This window comes from Oxyura jamaicensis, chromosome Z (genome assembly GCF_011077185.1).
Source record: "Oxyura jamaicensis isolate SHBP4307 breed ruddy duck chromosome Z, BPBGC_Ojam_1.0, whole genome shotgun sequence".
In the NCBI taxonomy this organism is placed as follows: Eukaryota; Metazoa; Chordata; class Aves; order Anseriformes; family Anatidae; genus Oxyura; species Oxyura jamaicensis.
In genome coordinates, this window is record NC_048926.1 from 36,712,356 (window position 1) to 36,718,355 (window position 6,000).

A 6,000-nucleotide genomic window follows, 5' to 3' on the forward strand; every position below is an offset into this window, starting at 1 on the left:
ATTGTACCAAATAACGGCATTAGTCTTCTTGATAAATAATAAGAAAGAATTCATGCCAATGTAAAAATAATTACAAGGCAAAGTAATTACATTGTAGAGGTAAAATATATCTAAACGAAATGAAAGCTCTGTAATCACTGTGAGAGCATTAAGTGCAATTCAGCCATCAATAGCTTTCTGGTTGTATCCTTCAGGGTTGAATAGTTACCAAACAAGATAACAGCTCTCTGTGCCAGGTGCTCACAGATCTGAATCAGGATCAGTTCACGAGGATCAGATTTTTAATTCTTAGGCATGACCTTGCATCTGGAAACATCTAGGCACATGAATATGTTATTTCCTTGGACAACAGGGACATATACATGTACTTCGGCACCCTGGTCTAGCACATAGTAGTTCTTTGTGTTATATACTACAGTCCTATTTAGGATGTCCCCAGACATTTCCCTCTGAAGCTCACCATTTGATGCAATGTAGTAGGCTTCAGAGATAAATCCAGCCTCGGTTTACTTGTGCTATGACTTTAGAGGTCCTTAGAAAAGAGACCACTTGTAAAAGACCTAGAAGCTGAATGAACTCAGGGGGAGATCACTGTCCTCATCCTCAGGAAGCTCTTTTGGTATTGTTGATGTTCTGCCATCAACCTGGCAAGAGGCCTTGGTTAAAATCTTTTCACATCTTTGTGCCTCAGCTTCTTGAATTTTCGTGTGGAGACAGTGGCAGCTGAAGACAAAAATCACAACACAAAACTGGAAAGTTAGCTGGAGAAACAGGTATTGGGAAACATTTCCCAGTGCTGCTCTGCTTTGTCACATTAGAAGAAGAAGGCCATGCTTTGAACAGGAAAACTTGATAGCTAAAAGCATCTGTAACAAATAATGACATCAGAAGTTGCTTTTCTTTGAAGAACAAACAGAAGCAATAAAAATTTAGCACTGAAGTGGGAGCTTCCAGTACTCCAGCAAAAGAACAGAGAAATCATGTTTTTTTCTCTCCACCTATGACACAAAGCAGCAGGGAAGTATTCAGCAGTGGACTACAAGGAGGTATTCAGTAACGGACTACAGGTAGCTCTTGGAAAACAAACCATGTTTAACACAATAAGTGAAAAGAGACTGGGTCGTAACTAAATGAACACACTTAGATGTGAAAGTAGTATGTTTTGATGATGAAAGAGAGATGAACTTTTTGAAGAAGTACATGCATTATACACATTTTTTTTCTGAAGAAGCAACAGCTTCAATAATCACAGAGCTGTGGGACAAAGAGAAAAGAAATAGCATTTGTGTATTGAAGGGTAGGAACATTTGTGTATTGAAGGGCAGAAAAACAAGGCTAAATTCAATACATAATAATCATTTCACTTTTTTTTTTTTAGTGGCTCTTTAAGCAGAAGTGGCTAGAAACAAGCCATAAGGAAAAAAATAAAAATTAAAAAAAAAAATAAAAAATGGAGATTTAAATCATAATGACAAATACCTTTGCTTAAGACAGCTGTTACTGGCACAAGAAGTCAATCTCACATGAATGAGTCTTAGAGTCACTGAGATACATTAGAAAGAAGAAAGCCTTGCTGTTACATACTTCAAGTAGAGATATTGCTCCTCCCTAAAGAGTCCTTACAGTCACACATTCAGTCGTCACTTTGAGCAGTGGTGGGATATATAAACAATGTCATGAAGTGTTCAGGGAACCCTGCAGGGTCTGTTTGGATCCAGAATCTTAGGCTGAGCTTTCTCAGCCAGCAGGCTCTTTTGAACATAGATATGGTTTTTGTTTGTTTGTTTGGGGGTTATTTTGGGGGTGGGGGAGGTGTAGGGGTGTGGTTTTTTTATTTTTTATTTGGTTGTTTTGTTTGGTTGCTTGCTTGTTTTTTTTTTTTATTTGTTTTATATTTTAAAGTTTAATAAATCCTTAAGCAGACACACTGAGCAGCAATTTTAAAACAGGCACTACAGGATAGCCTTCTGTGTCTTTTTCGTTTCGTTATCTTACCCCATCTCCAACAGAAATGCCACAACAAATGCACCCTGTCTTCCTTCCCCTGTCCCTTATTCTGCTGCCTGGGAGCCCCTGCCCTTGTTGGTCCTTCCAGCGCTGGCTCAACTGGGCACAAGAGCAGAATGAAAAGGACCTGAAAAAGGTTCAACAGACGGCTTTGGAAAGCAGTGGAGACAGAGGGAAAATTCCTCTGACTCACTCTAAGGCAGTCTGAGCAAGGTTAGGGAGTGAAGAAACAGGGCAAGCCAAGGAAAAAACAGCTGCAGCATGGGGAAGAGCAAACATAATCTCAGAAGTCTTCTGTTTCCTACCAGACGGAAAGGTTGGGCAGCTATTTCCTTCTCCTCCCCCATCTCAACCACTGCCCTTTACATTCATTTCATGTTGCTCCAACTAATGTATAATATCCTACTTCAGCTTCAATCTTTCTAAACTGCCCAGCAAGAGCATTTGGGTTGCTGGTATTAGAACCAGGATGTTTTCAAGCCCCTTTGAGGTTTAAGGGCTAGCAAAGTTCTTCGGTAAAGCAGGACAACACAGAACAAGCCAAACAAGGTTTTTTTTTCACATGGGGAAAATATTAGGCCTCAGAAAAGGAAATAATTTGTGGACATGTCTTGGTTCTTAAAATCTTTCCAGTTGAAGACATTCTCAGGCCAAGACAGATGTTTGGGTAGAAGCTTGTGGAACAGCTTTAAGAGGAGAGTCTAACTATATAAAACCTTGTCTGTGGTTAGCACACTGAACACTAGTCTTCATACTGCAGCATGCCCTTAGCCCTTAAGCATTGTCTCTTTAATTTCTTCTAGAATAGACTCGTTATGTATTGGGTGACATTTTTGACCAGTGCTTGATCCTTTTCAGTGTTCAGGGCACTGGACTTACAAATTCTCATCTGGACATGCAAGTTGCCCACCAGATAGGCCTGTTGCTCATCATTGCTGGGTGGAAAAAGAAGGCCAGTACAGGGACTGCTGCTCTGATCAGAAGCAAATGCAGGACTTACAAGTCTGCTAACCTAAATAATGTTGTGAGAAAAATATGTACTGTTCCTCAGTCTCCTGTCTATTCTCTCTTGTTGCTCTGTGAGGAGATGACAGTGGTCAAGTTGTCTTCATACTAGACTGTGGATTACCTCTTTTCATTTGCTTGACTAACTGCAGGTACCTTTACTCCTTTACCAGAAGCTATGCTAGACTATGTTGATCTCTGCATCAAGACTTGTTCTGAATTCCTGAAGACAGGGGAAGTAAAAGTAGCCAAATTGGCCACCAGTTTGGTGTGAACAGATGTTGATGGCAACTAAGGAGAATTTGCAAGGAGGCTGCATCCAGCCCCCTTAATCAACATGCAAAATCAGTGGCATTTGACTAGATTAGATACCATCAGTTCCTGTACAGTTCTGAGCACACATGCTACCTGGCCTATTTTGGATATACTTCATGCTACATCTTTTCACATTGACAGTGCTGAAGCTTAGATAGTTGCTGTAAGAAACACCTTATATCACTGTACCTAAAGGTAAATGCCCAGAGTCCACTCTCTTTGTGGGCATCTCTTTTTTTGTTCCACAGAGAGTCAGATCTGCTGAGGCAAGACAAAGGAGCTGAGGTGTATTTTGAGGTGCAAGGCTCTGTAAATATCTCTTCTGGCAGATAAATCTGCAGAAGAACTGCTTCCTTAAAAGCCAGCTGTGTACCAGATTTTCAGCAGAACCACTCTCCAGCTACAGCTCAAGTCAATAGGCTCTGTAGGACTGCCACATTTTGGAAAACATGTTTTGGAAAAAAAGAGTTCTGCAAAAACACTTGCCTGAAAGAAATGCCAACTCTGCTTCTTTACACAAATTCATGTCCACATAACTTGCACACATATTTCTTTTAAAGGACATCAGCCTTATTTCTCCTATGTTTTATGGACTAAACACTTTACAACATCCAGAAAAAAAAAAATATATATATATATACAAAATGACTTCAGGTAGCAAGGAAACCATTGCAAAAGTTGGCACTGAGAACGATAAGGGGAGTTCTTTAAAACGCCAGCTGCAGTCACTCACACAATGACCACCTTTGCTGCCCAGAAGCCTCATGTGCATAGCACACCAGCAGTTGGTTAAATTTGAGTGGTTAGGGAAAAAACAAAGAGTGGGTGGCAAGCTGGGTGTCCGTTATACACTCATCTAAATACATTTTCATGCATATGGAGCACATTCAGCTAATGAATTTGCATAAACTGTATTTTGACAGATTTAATTAGGAGAAAAAATATTACTAAATCATTAATATGAAGGGCTGTGAGTGGGTGGAAAGGAACAAGAAGCACAAGAGAGCTGATCTGAGAAATATCTCTGGAAGTGCAAAGAAAATAATTCAATAAAAATACAGTACAACCAAATATGTTATTGTGTTTCAAATGGCTCAACCCAGCACTGCCCTTTACCTTAAGCTAAGGGTTTTTTTGGACCCAGTAAGCAAACACATTAAATCCACAGATTCCCCACAGAGGCAAGTCAAATTTAGGTTGCAAAGTACCAATTTCTGTGTAAAATCACATCAACAGTGAAAAATGAGTTACAACAGCCAGTGACTGCTGGAGGCATTTTAGGCACACATCTGTGGCTTTTCCTTCGTGTGGGAAGCCCCCCTCTCTCCCATCCTTCAGGCACTGCAAGAGAAACACAGACCCTCTCAAAAAGCCCAGGTTTTTGCTCCACTGAGTGTGTTTTCCTCATCTGTTCCAAACACTTACAAGGCTGTCAAAAGCAATGTGGCTGTGCCAGCTAGGCAAAAGCTTAGTCTCAGAGGGTATTTTTAGACCTACTACAATACTTTTGATCAGTCGCATCCCTAGATGCTTCCCCTCCCCCAGAACTTTTCCTTTTTGGGCCATATGTTAAGAAATGTCTCAGGTTGCATCTTTCCCCCACAGTGCCAAGTACTGACAAGTGAGCAGCCACCAGAAGTGCTGTGCTGTATCAAAGGAGCTGTCCCAAAGCTGCACTCCAAATGGCTACAGAGGAAACATCCTGGCGCTAATTAAAAGCAGTGTTTAGGAAAAGGAAAAGCAAACATTATCTAACATCTCCCTCTATCATCTGCCAAAACATTCACTACTTGCTTCATTAATTTTGCTAATTAGGCCCCCACTGTTGATCCATTAATATCATCTGGGCCATTTATTGTTACAATATATGTACAAGTCACTTATTTTATGGAGATGAGTAGATATTATTTTACTTTTCTTTTGATCCACACTTCACACAAAACATTTTGGGTTTTGGTCATTTTTTCTTTATTGCCTAAAATGACAGAGGTCCAGCACTGTGTGCAGGTTCTAATACATCTAATCTTTTTTTAATCTCATGAGATGAAATCCTATTTATAATATCATCCCTTCCAATTTCCCTGTGTGCAAACATTTTATTTATTTACAGCTCAACAACTCTTCTCTCAAAATATTGACATTCCTTTGAATTAAAAAAAAAAAAAAAAAAAAAAGGAAATCAAATAACAGACTCCCTGCTAGAACACCTCAGCCTAACTCCACTCACTTCTATGCAGTGACATCAGTTGCTCCAGCTGAGATCCAGCCTTCAAATTAAAAAAAAATAAAAGGTGGTGGGGGGGGGGGGGAGTCATTTCCCCCCTTCCCATTGTATTCCAAACGAGAACAAATAAGCATTCTGCTACCATAAGGCTATCATTGCAGAGGCACTTACAAGACTCACTCTGCTTACAAAACTTTGCCTTTCACTCTGCAAGAAACGTACAGTCTAGTCATTGTTTATTTTTGTTTTTAAATAAGGAAGTCCAGTTATGAGAAAAAGTTGTTAAAAAATACAGCATAAACAAAAGAGCAGCAGCACTGCGGAGACAGAAATGAACAGGTTTGGACCTTCGTTGCAGCCAGAAGGACAATTTTATATTTAATTCATTCTTTGGAGAAGGAAAAAAAAAAAAAAAGGAAAATGGAAAAACAGAAGGAAAGGAAGAATAA